This window comes from Siphateles boraxobius, unplaced genomic scaffold (genome assembly GCF_051911475.1).
Source record: "Siphateles boraxobius isolate OS27281-9 unplaced genomic scaffold, OSU_SipBor_1 89, whole genome shotgun sequence".
Taxonomy (NCBI): Eukaryota; Metazoa; Chordata; class Actinopteri; order Cypriniformes; family Leuciscidae; genus Siphateles; species Siphateles boraxobius.
Window position 1 is genome coordinate 1,129,880 of NW_027509218.1, and position 18,591 is coordinate 1,148,470.

Genomic DNA, 18,591 nt, shown 5'->3' on the forward strand with positions numbered 1-18,591 from the left:
AGATTAAAGAAAATAGTCCAACACCGTGGTACAACGAGCACACCCGGGCCCTTAAGAGAGCAGCCAGAAAAATGGAGCGCAACTGGAAGAAAACAAAACTAGAGGTATTTCGGATTTCATGGAAGGAGAGCTCGATTGCTTACAGAGAGGCTTTGAAAGCTGCTAGATCTGCTTATTTTTCAACCCTATTAAAAGAAAATAAACATAATCCAAGGTATTTATTTGAAAAAGTGGCTACACTAACGAAAAAGAAAGCTTCAAGCCCAGAAGTTTCCAAGAAACACAGCAGTAATGACTTTATGAACTTCTTCACTTCACTTCACGTAAGATTGATAATATATGGACAAAATTATAACTATGCAACCGTCTACTACAGCATCACATCAGGGAGTGCATTATAGTCTCCCCGAGGTAAAATTTGATTCATTTGTTGCCATAGGAGAGGAAGAATTTTGCAAACTCGTTAATTCATCTAAATCGACAACATGTATGTTAGACCCTATACCGACTAAACTACTGAAAGAGATGCTTCCAGAAGTCATATATCCTCTTCTTAACATCATTAATTCATCTTTGTCTCTAGGATACGTACCAAAAACCTTTAAGCTGCCTATGATTAAACCGCTTGTTAAAATAACGCAACTTGATCCTACAGAATTAGTCAATTACAGCCCGATCTCAAATCTACTTTTTCTGTCAAAGATACTAGAAAAGGCAGTATCCTCACAACTGTCTTCCTTTCTTAAAAGAAAAGGTATCTGCGAGGATTTCCAGTCAGGATTTAGACCGCACCATAGCACTGAGACTGCTCTCATTAAAGTCACAAATGATTTGCTCTTATCATCCGATCGTGGTTGTATCTCTCTATTAGTGTTACTTGATCTTAGTGCTGCATTTGACACCATTGACCACAACATAGTCTTAAATAGACTAGAAAACTATGTTGGCATTAGTGGAATTGCACTAGCATGGTTTAAATCATATTTATCTGACCGCTATCAGTTTGTATCAGTAAATGAAGAGATGTCTTATCGATCACAAGTTCAGTATGGCGTACCACAAGGCTCAGGACTAGGACCGCTGCTGTTCACTCTGTACATGCTACCTTTAGGAGATATCATTAGGAAACATGGAATTAGCTTTCACTGTTATACTGATGATACTCCGCTCTATATTTCTTCCAAACCTAACGAAACTCACCAATTCACAAAATTATCGGAATGCATAGTTGATATTAAAAATTGGATGACTAGTAATTTCCTACTACTAAATTCTGAAAAAACAGAGATTCTAACTCATCTTTATCAAGTCAAGTCATCTTCATTTATATAGCGCTTTTAACAATGTAGATTGTTTCAAAGCAGCTTTACAGAGATAAACATATAATTGAAGGTAACAGAGATTGGTTTTGTTTTATAATGGCTCTTGAAAAATGTTTTTTCCAGCTAAAGTTAGTTTTGATTGATTCACTTCCGTCTAAATGATCATTTGTTATTAAATTAGGGGCCGCTAAGACGACACCGTTCTCTCTAGAGAGACTTTAAACGTGAACCTTTGATAGACGCTGATGGCGTTCACATGCGCATTAAGAATTGATTCTATAGTTGTAATTCCTTACAAACCATGCCTAAACAAACGACTTGTCAATAAATTTTGATGCAGAATTTTTATTTTATCTCATCACTTTGGGTAGGTACGCAAACCGAAAAACTCCACAACGCTTTATCTGTAGAGTGGTATAGGGATCCTCCATAGGGAGAGGCTAGTTGGCACTTCAGCACTGCATTGTCATCAGGTCCAGGCGAAAGTCCTTCGTCAGATCTGGAAACAGCCTGGATCCAGCAGGCTGCGGGAAAACCTCGGGATAAACAAAGACACTAAAATTAGCGTAGATGCCATTCTTCTTATGATGTAACGAGTACATCAGGATTTATGGGAAGTGTTCCCAGTTCCGGCTGACCTAATCTAAGCAGCCTAATATTGAATTATAGAAGTCTATAGAGTGTTACGTGAATGCTAGGTCAAAGAGATGTGTTTTTAGTCTAGCTTTGAACTGACAGACTGTGTCTGCTTCCCGGACAATGTTAGGAAGATTTTTCCAAAGTTTTGGTGCTAAATAGGAAAAGGATCTACCGCCAGCAGTCGATTTATATATTCTAGGTATTATCAACTGGCCGGAGTTTTGAGATCGCAATAGATGTGAAGGACTATAATGCGTTAAGAGCTCGCTCAAGTACTGGGGAGCTAAACCATTTAGTGCTTTGTAAGTAATCAGCAATATTTTAAAATGTATACGATGTTTAATAGGGAGCCAATGCAGTGTGACAGAACCGGGCTAATATGGTCGTACTTCCTGGTTCTGGTAAGAACTCTAGCGGCTGCGTTTTGAACTAGCTGTAGTTTGTTTATTAAGCGTGCAGGGCAACCACCCAGTAGAGCATTACAATAATCTAGCCTTGATGTCATGAACGCATGAACTAGTTGTTCCGCATTTGTCAATGAGAGCATATGAAGTACTTTAGGTATATTTTTAAAATGGAAAAATGCGGTTTTACAGACACTAGACACGTGACTTTCAAATGAAAGATTGGTATCAAAGAGCACACCCAGGTTCCTAACTGACGACGAAGACTTAACAGAGCAGCCATCAAGTGTTAGACGGTATTCTAGGTTATTACGTGTGGAAGTTTTTTGTCCAATAATTAGAATCTCTGTTTTTTCAGAATTTAGTAGTAGGAAATTACTAGTCATCCAATTTTTGATATCAACTATGCATTCCGATAATTTTGTGAATTGGTGAGTTTCGTTAGGTTTGGAAGAAATATAGAGCTGAGTATCATCAGCATAACAGTGAAAGCTAATTCCATGTTTCCTAATGATATCTCCTAAAGGTAGCATGTACAGAGTGAACAGCAGCGGTCCTCGTACTGAGCCTTGTGGTACGCCATACTGAACTTGTGATCGATAAGACATCTCTTCATTTACTGCTACAAACTGATAGCGGTCAGATAAATATGATTTAAACCATGCTAATGCAATTCCACTAATGCCAACATAGTTTTCTAGTCTATTTAAGAGAATGTTGTGGTCAATGGTGTCAAATGCAGCACTAAGATCAAGTAACACTAATAGAGAGATACAACCACCATCGGATGATAAGAGAAAATCATTTGTGACTCTAATGAGAGCTGTCTCAGTGCTATGGTGCGGTCTAAATCCTGACTGGAAATCCTCGCAGATACCATTTATTTTAAGAAAGGAACACAGTTGTGAGGATACTGCCTTTTCTAGTATCTTTGACAGAAAAGGTAGATTCGAGATTGGCCTGTAATTGACTAATTCTGTAGGATCAAGTTGCGTTTTTTTAACAAGCGGTTTAATCATAGCCAGCTTAAATGTTTTTGGTACGTATCCTAGAGACAAAGATGAATTAATGATGTTAAGAAGAGGATCTATGACTTCTGGAAGCATCTCTTTCAGTAGTTTAGTCGGTATAGGGTCTAACATACATGTTGTCAATTTAGATGAATTAACGAGTTTGCAAAATTCTTCCTCTCCTATGGCAACAAATGAATCAAATTTTACCTCGGGGAGACTATAATGCACTCCCTGATGTGATGCTGTAGTAAACGGTTGCATAGTTATAATTTTGTCCCTAATATTATCAATCTTATAAGTGAAGAAGTTCATAAAGTCATTACTGCTGTGTTTCTTGGAAACTTCTGGGCTTGAAGCTTTCTTTTTCGTTAGTGTAGCCACTTTTTCAAATAAATACCTTGGATTATGTTTATTTTCTTTTAATAGGGTTGAAAAATAAGCAGATCTAGCAGCTTTTAAAGCCTCTCTGTAAGCAATCGAACTCTCCTTCCATGAAATCCAAAATAGCTCTAGTTTTGTTTTCTTCCAGTTGCGCTCCATTTTTCCGGCTGCTCTCTTAAGGGCCCGGGTGTGCTCGTTGTACCACGGTGTTGGACTATTTTCTTTAATCTTCTTTAAGCGCAACGGAGCAACTGTATTTAAAGTGCTGGAAAGGAGAGAGTTAAAAGTTTCTGTTGCAATATCAAGTTCTTCTAAGCTATCTGGGATGCTGAGACGATGAAACTGATTAGGAAGATTATTGATAAAGCAATCTTTAGTGGCAGAAGTGATAGGTCTAACATACTTGTAACACAGAGTTGGCTTTGCAGCCTTGGCTAAATGTAATTTACATGAGACTAGATAATGATCTGAGATGTCGTCGCTCTGCTGCAGAATTTCAACAGCATCAACATTGATTCCATGTGATAATATTAGATCTAGAGTATGATTACGACAATGAGTAGGTCCTGACACGTGTTGTCTAATTCCAATTGAGTTAAGAATGTCTTTAAATGTCAATCCCATTGCTTCTTTTCCATTATCTACATGTATATTAAAATCACCAACAATTAGGACTTTATCTGCAGTCAATACTAATTCTGATAGAAAGTCAGCAAATTCTTTGATAAAATCTTTATGGTGCCCTGGTGGCCTGTAGACAGTTGCCAGCAGAATTCTCAAACTTGATTTATCGTTTACATTATATATTTTTACATTAAGCACCAACACTTCAAAAGAAATATATTTTAAACTAGATTTTTTAGTGGTTTTGAAAATATTACTATAAATTACAGCAACACCTCCCCCTTTGCCTTTCAGGCAAGGTTCATGTTTATAACAGTAATCATGAGGGGTGGACTCATTTAAAGTAATGTAATCGTCTGGTTTTAGCCAGGTTTCTGTCATACACAGCACATCTAGGTTATAATCTGAAATCATATCATTAACTATGAGTGCTTTTGAAGTAAGGGATCGAATATTCAGCAACCCAAGCTTTATCGTTTGCTCATCTGTATTATATCTATTTTTTATTTGTTGAATATCAATTACATTTTTAACCTTAGATCGGTTTGGACGTTTTTTGGATTTCCAAATTCGGGGAACAGACACAGTCTCTATATGATGATATCTAGGTGAAAGAGCCTCTATGTGATGGGATTTATCTGACCTTGGTGACGCGAGGCCGCTAGCAGACGGTCGGTTTAGCCAGTTTGTCTGCTTCCTGACCTGAGCCCCAGATTGTCATGTTTTGTCTCTAAGACTATGAGCCAAATTACTAGAGAGAAGAGCAGCACCATCCCAGGAGGGATGAATACCATCTCTTTTCAACAGGTCAGGTTTGCCCCAAAAACTTTTCCAATTGTCTATGAATTCTATATTATTTTGCGGACACCACTTAGACAGCCAGCCATTGAGTGATGACAATCTGCTAACTATCTCATCACTCCTTCGAACAGGAAGGGGGCCAGAGCAAATTACAGTGCCTGACATCGTACTTGCGAGTTCAAACACCTCTTTAATATTAATTTTGGTGATCTCCGACTGGCGGAGTCGAACATCATTAGTGCCGACGTGAATAACAATCTTAGAGAATTTACGATTAGCATTAGCCAGCACTTTTAAATTTGCTTTGATGTCAGGCGCTCTGGCTCCCGGCAAACATGTGACTATGTTGGCTGGTGTCCCTATTTTCACGTTCCGTGTAATAGAATCGCCAATTACCAGGGCACAATCAACAGAATTCTCAGTGGGTGTTTCACTGAGTGGGGCAAATCGATTTGTTGTGGTAATCGGAACGGAAGAGTGGTTTTTTGATCCGTGACTAGAGCGATCCCTCACTGTCACCCATCTGCCTGGCTGCACAGGCAATAATTCAGCCGGAACCGAATCATGTAAAGAGTTCACTATGCTAGGCGCATCCAAAGTAGAATCTAAAGCTCTAGCACACTTACTATCCTCAATTAAAGTTTGGATGCGTGTTTCTAATTCTGAAATCTTCTCCGTCAGCCTGACTGTTTCCTTGCATTTATCAAATATAAACCCTATATTGCCGACGGGGAAGGCTATGCTAAACATGTAACATGAAGTGCAAGTGACAATAACAGGACAAGACATTACTCACCGTGTTTGTTGACTGATTCTTACTCACCTGGCCTTTTTATGAACTCAGAGGCGCGGGCGCGCGAGAGCAAAATAAATAAATAACTGAGCGCACGGGTGGCGAGTTACTAGCGTGTTGTTCTAACAATAACGGAAGCTAGCGATGTCAGGGTAATCTGAGATGTTGTCTAAGCTGTATTTAGTAGTATAAACAACTAGAAATGGTAGTAAATGATGGTTCAAAACAGATAGAAATACAAAGCTAATACGAGGCTTAGACGGAGCTTACAGCCTCGAAGCAAACAAAACACAGCAGGCAGCTAGGCAGACAGGAGCAATCGATCAGGAACAGCAATCGAACATAATCGAACATCTCCTATACAGATCCTTGTTTTATTTCGGACTTTGTCACGAAGAATTTCGGATTCATAACGAGTTTATGAGTTTATCTGATTCGCAACGTTAGACTTTTTTTAAATCCGATTTCGACACGTTTGTAGCTGCAGCTGTGGTAACAAGAGTAGAGCTGGCAACCCGGATGCCGCAACACTACTGACTTCGTGATTGGTAGATAGGTGGAGGGTGACGCACCAGACTAAAACACAACATGACAACATCAACATCAGTTGAGGGCTGCAACTTCACTTTTTAAATGACAATATCCTGGCCGGACTACTGTTGTCAGTGATATAAGTATTTGAAATGAACATGATTTCTTAATGTCTAGTGACATATCAGGGCCATTTTATGATTAATTTAAATACATTTCTTACATACAGCTCCTTTAAGCTTACTATCCACTTAAAAAAATCAACTAAAAAAAAAACGTTTCCGGACATTTTATCTTTTTTTCTTATGATTCACTCCATCAGTATTTTTAATGTTTTAATTGTAGATCTATATTCATGTAAATTCTGCATATGGTAACTTAACGATGCGTTTCAATGGGCACGCGTGCTGATCATTCAAGTCGCATTTGATTTGAGCGGAGGGAGTTACCACGGAAACGCCAAACGGAGCGGGGACTCAATTGACGACAAGCTGCAAAACTGTCTGTTGTTTTCACGGCTTTCAGGTAAGTTTATTCCCTGAAGTTACACAAATAATAGACACACTGTTCCTGACACTTTCCTACATGTAATTGATACGCTCCTGGTGAATATTTAGTTTACAGAAATGGTTTAGTGTCTTCGAAAAAGACCGTTAGCATCTTAGCCGTCAGGCTGACTATAAGAGGTTGGCTATAGACTTGAGCTCATTTTTAATGGAAGTTTGTGCTTTGAATCACATCTTATGTGTAAATGAGATTTTTTATATATAGTTTTGTGAAGGTTGTGCTGGTAATTTGTCAATGGATGAAATTTAAGCTAATTAATCGGACTGACACTATTTCAAACACGTTTTGATCTTTCATGTTAAACACATAGCTGCTAATGATAAAAAACAACAACTGTTCTTTGATTTCAGGAGCATCAGAAAATTTACAAGGGAACACAGGTGAGCTGAGAAAGCTCTTTCAATAACTTAATATGCATTTTCACAATAAGTTTCACCTATATCACCATGGATGTATACAGTGGCGGATCTAGAGATTTTTTCCTGGGGTGGCATGAGGTTTCAGGAGGGGGGCCATGGACATTATTCATAATTTAAAATGCTACGGTTTTCATTGAATGTGTTTTGTTCTCTACACTACATTACACGGAGTGGGAGTCAAATCAGAGAAGTAGCTGGGTTTTTGGATGGTGTGGGTCTTAATTTGTGAATTGTGGACCCTTTCTCTGTGCAATCACTATCAACAGTCTGTGTAGTCCCCAGCAAACATGCCAGTGCGGGCCCACTGTGGGTAAGTGTGGGTTTTCTGTGGGACATTGTGGGCAAGGGCAAACCCTTTGGGGCCCCATGTGGGCTTTCTGTGGGCAAGCCCACAGTGGGCTTACCCAAACAAAACCCACACGGGCCCCCAGTGGGTTAGCCCATGCGGGGCCCATTGCAGTTTTGCCCATTTGGGCCCCCATTAGGATTTACTGTGGGCAACCCACTGTGGGTTTGCTCAAATAAAACCCACACGGGCCCCCAGTGGGTTAGCCCATGCGGGGCCCATAGCAGTTTTGCCCATTTGGGCCCCCATTAGGATTTACTGTGGGCAACCCACTGTGGGTTTGCCCAAATAAAACCCACACAGGCCCCCAGTGGGTTAGCCCATGCGGAGCCCATAGCAGTTTTGCCCATTTGGGCCCCCATTAGGATTTACTTATTTTTAGTTTTTCACTGTGGGGCCACCATGAGGGTTTACTGTGGGCAACCCTCCATAACAGTACAGTTACATCATTGTTTTAAGATTAGAAGCTCAGGGTTAATCAACCTATTTTAACGATCCCGTTAAATGTCATAAATGCTATTTCATTCAACAGTCATCCCATAATTGCACACAGACAGTCAACATAGCAATACAAGTAGTATCTTTACCTGTTTGCTTGTAGCAGCTGTTCCCAGACAGACTGATAAAGTGACAGACCAGTACATTACAGTATAGTTTAAATACCATTAGACTATTAGACCTCAATAAATCACAGCACTTAAATATTAATACGTTCATAAATAACATAATAACATTATAGATGCAGGTTGCATCTTTATAAATACATTCATAGAACCATAAAACTGACTAATTAATACTTATGAATCAGTGTATAATGGATTATGAGCATGCGCATTGAAAGAGTAAAATGAGTGACTTATAAGGAATTATAAAAATTAAAATAAATTTAACTATATCTTATAATGCAGGTCTCAATGAGTCTTTATAAATATACTTATAGAATAGTAATATTGCTCCTAAAAAAGTATAAAGGGAGCTATAATTCATAATAATAATAATACATCAGTCTTATATAGCGCTTTCCAAGGAACTCAAAGACGCTTTACAAATGAAACAAACAAACAATGATGAGAGTGCTATTATAGATTGTAGGCAAGCTGAAACAGGTGGGTTTTGAGCAGTTTTTTGTATTTATAAGCATGGTCTGCATAGAAAGTGTTACCATATTTATTAAATAAAATTAACTTATTTGTCACAATAAAACAATGCAAATAGTTGACTGATTTGTTTTGGTATTCATCAGTGATGTATTTATTATTATAAAATTATATATTTTTATACAAATACATCACTGATTTTATATATATATATATATATATATATATATATATATATATATATATATATACACACACAGACACACATATATATTATAATATTATATTTCTGAAACTACAAAAGAAAAAAGAAAAATTATAAGTAACACAGTAGATGGCGTCATCACGTGATTAATTCATACCAATGAGACTGCTGGAACTTTCCATCGCGAAAGGAGCTGTCCATCTGGATCCGACTGGCCGCCCAGCTTTGCACCAAACAGGTAAGCTTTTTAAATTTCCATAGTAATTTGAGTTTTCTATTAAAATTAGTGAAACGGGTCAAAATGGTAATGAATTAAGTAATTGGTATTAAATTACACTCATGTTATTGTTATCTGATTATAGCTAACGTTACTCTGCTGCTGTTTAAATGAAACGGTCTCCGAGGTAATCTCCGAGGTAATATATACTTTAAAACTAAATGAATTCAAGTTTGTGTAAGTGTAAGTGTAATGTAAGTGTTTTACATACCTTTTGGTGCTATTATAATTTGGTTCATTATTGTTTTAACGTTACCGTTTACGCGATGAACTAGGGCCGAGCTAATGTAAACACAATGGCCCGGCTGAATCAGTGATGTCTTTATTTTAAAGTTTTGAATAGCGATGTAACGTTAAACGAGTATTTATGTAGTGTAAATACAATACATAAGCTACACACTCTAACTACATCTCGTTAAATATGATTATGACCGTTCATAATTGATAGACACCTTGTAAACACTGCGCACTGACAGGCAGCAAATCATATAACGTTAGGCTATTTACATAACGTCATAACTATAATGTTAACGTGAGCTAAAAATAACAGATTTTACAATTCTAACTTTAATTGATAACTGAAATGAAATCAACCATCTGTAATATTTAATTAACTTAATTATGAAAAAAATATAATGGAAGTAAAACATTTAGGCCATGAAATAATATTCATTCATTTAATAACATTAAATATGAATGTAATAATTTCTTTTAAATGTATACATTTCATCAACTTTATCCATACAGATACTGTAAATATTTCACTGAAATATTAATATTTGTTTATTTTTCTACTTTTTCCTTGTGTGTAATCAGACAATTGGTACTGCTCTGTGTAAGTCAGGGGTGCCCAACCTTTTTTGACCCAAGATCTACTTTTCAAGTAGCCAACCTCCCGAGATCTACCAGTCCAGTGTCAATATCGCAAACCCACACACATCGTTTCCAGCCTGCAGTAACTAATCTCACAACACTTTTTCTTAATAATAATAAGTTTATTTTTTATAGTGCCTTTCAAGATACCAAGGTTGCTTCACAAAATAATACAAACAGTTGACAGACAAAGAGACAAGCAATCTGCTTATTATAACAATTAAACAAGCAGAAAAGCAGATGGAGACAACCAATAACAACAAATAATTAACATGTTATATAATCAAAGAAAACAAACACTTTGATAAAGCAAGCATGTAACATAAAAAATGAAAGACAAGTAGTTATTGTTGTCACACAACTACTAGACATCACAACACACACAGACAAATTCATCTCACACAGTTGCCAGTTTGCATAGTGCGCTGTATCTCTCTCTCTCACACACACACTCTCTCTCTCTCTCTCTCTCTCTCTCTCTCTCTCTCTCTCTCTCTCTCTCTCTCTCACACACACACTCTCTCTCTCACACACACACAAACACACTCTCTCTCTCTCTCTCTCACACACACACTCTCTCACAAACACACTCTCTCTCTCTCTCTCTCTCTCACACACACACACTCTCTCTCTCACTCTCTCTCACACACACACACAAACACACTCTCTCTCACACATACACACACACACACACACACACACACACACTCTCTCTCTCACACACACAAAATAAGAATAATATAAATATAAATATTAATAATATTAATATAAATAAAAATAATAGTAATAACTGACCTTAATATGAACCAAACAGAACAATTAATCAGATACAAAACAGGTAGATCTGTCAGAGTTATAATAAAAGGATCCAAGAGCAGGAGTTGACAGGATTTAATGGAAAATATAAACAAGCCAGTCTGTCGTTATGGCACACATAACTGGGTAAAACAAAACAGTCAAAAGAAGAAAAGACTGAATAAAAGACTGTCTTCATGAGGAAATAGAACTGATCACCCGTAGAGAAGGAGCAGGGAAAAGGATCAGAGGATCTCACACAGCTGAAGCAGGACACAGACAAAACTATTGCGTCTGTACCGGACAAACAAGAAAAGGTTGAGTAAAAGGATAGTGAGAAGCAAAGAGAAGATAACCTGACTCATGACAGATCTCTGAGTTTGAAAAAAGGAAATCACTTTCTACCTTAGTGGGAGACCTGGCACTGGGAGGAGGAGGATAGCTTCTCGTAGTCAGGAGTGTATGAGCTGGTTGCAAGGCGTAGGCAGGCTGCAAGGTGGTCATCAGTCATTGTTGATCTGTACTTGGACTTGATGATTTTCATGTGCGAGAAAGCAGACTCACACAAATAAGTTGATCCAAAAAGAGCTGTCAGGTTCAAGGCACATCTTCTGAGATTGGGATACTTCTCCTCCACCAGTAGATTCCAGAACACTACATGCTCTCCAGGTTAAGCGGATGTGGATCTGGCTTTGATTTCAATGTCATTTTGCAATGTCAGAATCTCATCCTCAAGTGCGGAGCTTTCCAAGTCGAAAAGTGCTTTGACTTTGTCGGCAATGTCACCAACATCAATACTTGCACCAAATGGATAACACATATAGCTGGCTACAGGCTCGATGGATGCAAAGTCAGTAAAACGCCTCTCAAACTCTGCCAAGATGCTCTGAACATGCTCCTCATAGCGTGCACTGTCAAGCTGTGTCACACCTTTACCTTGACGTTGTAGTCTGCTTGCATGTGAGGGAAGTTGCACAGGTTACCACGCTGCAGCCTGCTTGACATCAGCTTTAGCTTGCTTTTAAATGTTTTCACTGAACTCATCATGTTGACTACATCTTTATCCTTACCCTGCAGCACTAAATTCAATTCATTGAGCTCGCCAGTGAGATCAGTGAGGAAAGATCAATCTAAAAGCCACTGGTGGTCCTCTAGCTTTGTATAGTAATACACATGTTTTGAAAGCGTCAGGAAGTCCTTGAATCTGGCCAAAATATTATCCTCTGCTTAACCACCTAACATCCGTGTGAAGCAGCAGGTCTGTGTGCTCAGCATCATTCTCCTCCAAGTAAGCACGGAAAAGCCTTCTCTGCAGACTCCTGGCCCGAATTGAACACACAATCTTCATCGCAATATCCATAACTTCTTTCATATTTAAAATCTTTCCACACAACGCTTGCTGGTGAATTATACAATAATAATTCAGGATATCCGGGAAAGATTCACTTTCTTTTCACAGTGCAATGAACCCACAGGTGCGGCCCATCATAGCAGGCGCCCCATCAGTTGTGATGGAGATCAGCTTGAAGAGCGGCAGTTTTGTCTCGCTAACAAATCCCATGAAAGCATTAAAAATATCCTCACTTCTGGTGTGTCCTTTTAATGGCAAAATTGTGAGTAGCTCTTCCTTGGCGCTCATGTCTCCAAAAACCATCCTGATGAAAACAGACAAATTGTGCCACATCCACCATATCAGTCGACTCGTCAAATTGGAGGGAAAAGCACTCACACGCGTCAATATCCTTCTTCAGTTGCTCCTCTACATCCACAGCCATTCTCTCAAATCGCCTTGTTGTAGTATTCCGGGAGAGTTGCACTTCTTTAATGGCCTTCACGATCTCTGTTTTATTTTTAAAGTCGTCAAAAAGGCTATCCGCTGCCTCGCGAAAGGCTTCCTTCACCATATCGCCGTCATTGAATGGCTTCTTGTGTTTAGCAAGGACGTGACTAACGCGATAGGAAGCAATAGTTGCGGCCTTACCCTGGGTCTTCGGTTTGGTGAAGATAGATTGCCGCGCAGCAAGCTGTGCTTTCAAATCCCGCACTTTTGTGGCACGTAAAGGCGTTTTTGCAGGGAAATCCCTCTCGTAGCTCCCGTGTACGGTTTTAAAATGCCGCTCCAGATTTCCTTTTTTTGCCAACGCCACCGTTGCTTTGCAGATCAAACAAACAGGCTTTGAATGAGAATAAACAAAACAATAATCTTCCTCCCATTCAGGGTGAAAATGGTAGGTCTTGGCTCGTTTCCCCTCAGCCATGTTTACGTTTAGGAGCGTGTAACCGCTGTTCGCTAGCTTCTAGTTACTGTTGACAACTGTCAAACTCCTGTCATGCATGTCACGCGCGACCTAAAAACGCGCGGTTAAACGTGACCTACTTTTTTCTTTTTCTCTTTTTTAAATACTTTTTTTGTGGACATGTTGGCAAGGACTCATGATATAGGCTGTAGTGTACATTTAATAAAAAATATAACACACACATAAAAAAAACTTTTATTTAAAAAAAAAAATCTACACTCCTCGCGATCGACTTGGGATCAGTCCGCGGTCTACCAGTAGACCGCGATAGACTGGTTGGGCACTGATGGTGTAAGTATTCTGTTGGAATCACTGTCTGACACATTCTCAGTTTTTGCATTGTAGATTTGTCATAGACATTTACAAAAACGTTCTTTACACCATATATATAACTGTATTTTCATAAACATTTTGCTTATGTTATCTGTTAATATTTTGGGTATCAAATTTTTTTAAATGAGATGTGCCTCACCCACTGAACAAACACTGTATTTTGCAGTACAGTGGTGTCATATGTAGCATAAATTATTAGATGTTATTGTACATATTCATGAATAAAAGTTTAAACTGGGTTTATAACATTAAAATGTTGTTTGTCCTCTCTCTTTTCAGTATTCATTGCCATCTAATCCTGATTGCAGAACTGAGCTCCAACCCCAGTTAAGCAGATTTGAACCAGTTGATCGAGGTCTTCAGGATCAGCAGAAAGTACAGACAGCTAAACTCCTCCATGACCAGGACTGGACACCACTGCTGTAAGTGATCCATCTTGTCATGTTCAGAACATATTGCAGAGGATCTCAGCTCTGGCCCTTGAGGACCACTGTCCTGCAGACTTTAGCACCAAACCCTGGTCCAAGTCCAACACACCTGAACAGCTAGCCTAATCGAGCTCTTTTGGTTAAAAGAGCAAGTGAAATTGATCAGGTCTGGACATAAACTGCAAGACAGTGCACTTCGAGGACCAGAGTTGAGAACTCCTGACATATTAATTAGTCAATAATCACTTACGAAAAAAAATATAAGTTTTATTTGTATAGATTTATGTAATATGTAATATTACTAATACTCAGTTGTCTTCTCTCTTCTTTCCTTAATTGTGTTGTGTGTCAAACAGCTAAATAAACCCAACAGAGAGCCGCACAGGCCACTCTTTTTCTGTGTAAGTACATTTTTGACTGTCAGACTCTGTATTTTCTTTTATAAAAATGACATATCCATGCTGCAAGTTAAAGCCATCAATGATTTCTTGATAAAGACATTAAAGGGATTGTTCTTCATGTTGTTCCAAACATGTATTATTTACTTTTTTCTGTGGAATGCAAAAGAAGAATTTTGAATAATGTTTAATCTGTTTTGTCTATACAATGAAAATCCCATTGACTTTTTATTGAGTAATTTTTCGAAATATCAGAAGAATCTTCCACAGAAGAAATAATGCAGGTTTGGAATGACATGAGTGTGAGTACAAGTTGACAGAATTATATATTGTGTTGATAATTTTGTAAATTGTTCTCATGCTCTCATTTCATCATGCACTCAATTGGTTCACTCTCTGTATGTTTCTCTCTCAACAACACCACCTATATTTGTTTTTAATATTAATAAAAAAACCTGTAACTATTTTCCCGGAACTCAAATTATCCTCCAGTCAAAGTACAGAAGATTATTTTTTTTCTGAGGTGGAAATGGCCTAACCATTGGGAAAACACAAGTGAATAAATTACACTTGGAACAACCCCCGTTTTTTTTTAATACATTTTTTTATGTTAACATTTCAATTGTTGTTGTTGTTTTTTTTCTCACTTTAGATGATGACACAGCTGAAGCAGCATCCAAAGGGGTTGATGCTGATCCTAATGCAAGAGACTGGGATGGTGGAAGGAGCAAGTTACTCCAGTATCTGAGGGGATTGATTGATGTGGTTTTAAATTAATTTTTTGTTTTGACTTTTTTTTTTTTTACTCAAAATCTTTTTCAAATAAATGCCGCTCTTTTGACAGTTCTGTTCAAACATTCCTGAATTTTTTTCACGATTTACATGCTGACGACTAGATTACTTTGTTCAAAAGTAGGGCTATTTGTATATATATTTTACATGACTGTGAATAAATGAAATTATTTAAAACATATGACTTGTAATACTACTTCGACTTTCAACAAGTGAAATTATTTTGCATGTATTGTGGCAAATGCAAAGTAGAACCAAACTAATCTTGTTTGTTAAGGCCACAGGTATATTACAACACATCTTTGAAATTGTTGGATAATTTGGATAAATTTGGATAAATTTGGATAAATTTGGATAAATTGGATAATTTGTCCGCAGTATGCCCACACTTTTCCTAGTGCACCCACAGTATGCCCAAACTTAACCCAATGTACCCACAGTATGCCCACACTTAACCCAATGTACCCACAGTATGTCCACACTTAACCCAATGTACCCACAGTATGCCCACATTTAACCCACTGTACCCACAGTATGCCCACACTTAACCCAATGTACCCACAGTATGCCCACACTTAACCCACTGTACCCACAGTATACCCACACTTTGCCCACCGCATGGGGACCCTGCAAACATGCCCCTGCGGGGCCCACGCTGGCTTTTTGTGGGGACAGTGGGCTAGGGCCAGCCCACGCCAAACCTAAACAGGCCCAGTGCGGGCTTGCCCAGGCGAGGCCCACTGCTTTGGGCTCACCGCGGGCTATCTGTGAGCAGCCCAAACTAGCGTGCTGCCCACATTAAGCCCATGATGGCCCATTGTGGGCCATCCCGTTCGGGCCCAGAGCAGGTTTTGTACCTTTGGGCCCATGCAGGTTTTGTTTAGGTAGCCCACTTTCATACGTTTTGGCTCCTTTTTAAAATTTAATGTGAAATTCATAAGACCTTCCATTTATCTGCTCAGAAGGAATAAAAAGAAAAAATAATTTGCATTGGATTGTGTCTACAAGACAATGCGAGATCCCTTAAAAACTCTAAGAACAAATCTTACTTTAAAAAGGATATTATTTTGATAATTGATAATTCACATGTAACGTGAACGCGTCCCCACCGCATCAAAAACATGATTGCGTGATGAAAACATGAAAAATACAACATAAACATATAACTGTTTAGAAAGAAAACACAGAACAAATATGCGCATATGTCCATCTCGCGAATTTAGCTCTTCTTCATGTCAGTCTTCTTCATGTCCAGTGACGTTGGAACTATATTGTAAGAGGGGGGGGGGGGGGGGGGGGACAGTCACAAAAGAACAGTCACTTTTTAGTGTAGGCCTATAGAAGGCTGTGTTATGTATCCTGATTGACTTTATGATTAGTTAAATCTGTTTTGCACAAGCATCGCCGCAGAGTTAACCTTTTCAGACCGTACCGGACATCGTTCACTTCACGTCTGTGGGCGTTACGCACAGCTCAGTGTGGCCGCTCCAATTTACCTTCAATGAAATCTAATGTAATTGACAGAATTACTAAAAAATATTTAGCTATACCTAAAAGTTAAAGATTTTTAATAAACTCAAGAGATGGTAGATGTGTGCATTTTCATGATTTATGAGCGACGTTAGTCTAGCAGACTTTTCTAAAAAATAATTTGCTATACCTAAAAGTTAAAGATTTTTTGTGTCACGCATGCATGTCTATTTCCCTCATATTAAATATAAAACGCATGTGGATTGTGGACTGATATTTTTCCAATGTCTGGACTCCTTTATTAATGGAGAAGGCCTATATAAACAGACGTTCCAATATATTGGTATTAGGGATGCACGATATATCGACCACATATTGATATCGGCCGATAAATGGTCTTTGACGTTATCGTTATCGTTATCGAGCCGATAAGAAAATTGGGCCAATATATCAAAGCCGATAGATAGATTATTTACTTCAGTTGAGAGATTAGCGCTGTTCACTATGATGGTTCTGAATGATTGGATTCACTTCGAAAAGGAAGATATACAGTTCAGTGCAACGTGTGCAGCACAAATCTGTCACATAAGCTTCATAATATTATAATAAGAGCACTACCGCAAAAGAATGTTGTGAATTCTTGTTCGCCAGTGTTTCAGCGCGACGAGCGCGTTGTGGCGGAAAGAGCGCGTTTATGGAGTTAAGCCTTCATGACAAGCACAGTCAAGTTCTATTGAGCATTCGCAGCATTCTGTGCCATTGTAAGTTGCAATAATATGTTTATTTTGTGTATATATATCTGATTAATCTAATATGGGATGCGTTTGGTTGAGTTAATGATGCAGTAGCGCTTCATTGTACGGGTGATCATCTTTAGCGTGTGCAGCTCAAACAGAAATGCACATTTATAACTATAATTGGGACTGTCATATACATGCCATTATAATGAGAACATTATTGTAATAAAACGTTGTAAATTCTCTGAGTTTAGTTGCCGTTTCAGCGCGCTTGTTGTGGGAATTGCACGTCCAGAACAGGGCCTACACATTATGACCAGCACAAGTTCGATTGTGCATTCACGTCATTTTTTGCAGATAAGTCGTGATATAAAGTTGATGTAATATAAATATATGATTAATCTCACATATGATGCATTTCGTTTAAACAACCTGCTAGAAAAGTTCTTCAGTTTCCCGGTGCTCGTTCTCTTCAGCTTCAGCGCGCGCACTTTAAACAACAATGCAAAACATTAAAAGCTGATTGGGACTGTCATATAATTATAATTGTATTCACTATTGTAATAAATTAGTAAATTGGGCAACCGTTGAGTTGATTAATCTTCTAGCAAAGCGATTCAGTTTCGTTCTCTTCAGCTTCAGCGCGCGCAGCTCACACTGACAGCAATGTCATTTGAAACCGTACTTAAGCTATTAAAGATGTTTACTATCACTGTAATATTAAAAATATTTTTTTTTCAAAAACATTGGGTTATAATTGTTCTCGAATTATTTTCATCAACGATATGGTTTGATTGAATTAATTTCCTTATTGTCGGTGCAGAGGCGATTCCATTTTATTGATCCATGGCACATGCATTTAGTTTCTTTATATGCAGCCCAATGTTATCCAATGACTTATTTAGGTTTTTTTTGTTTTGTTTTTTTGTTAGGCAATAGATTTTTTGATAACACTTTACAATAAGGTCTCATTTGTTAATGCATTAACTAACAGAGAGCAATAGCCTTTGTTATTGTTATTATAAAATATGTGCGTTCATGTTAGTTCA

General features: G+C 38.2%; 1 long non-coding RNA gene across 1 annotated transcript; it reads left to right on the forward strand.

Moving 5' to 3' along the window:
- Positions 1-9,327: 9,327 nt before the first annotated feature.
- Positions 9,328-15,467, forward strand: LOC143731963 (uncharacterized). The gene is made up of 5 exons (XR_013201021.1): positions 9,328-9,380; positions 10,236-10,254; positions 13,997-14,139; positions 14,502-14,546; positions 15,196-15,467. It is a non-coding gene; the product is annotated as an uncharacterized LOC143731963 (long non-coding RNA).
- Positions 15,468-18,591: the final 3,124 nt, after the last annotated feature.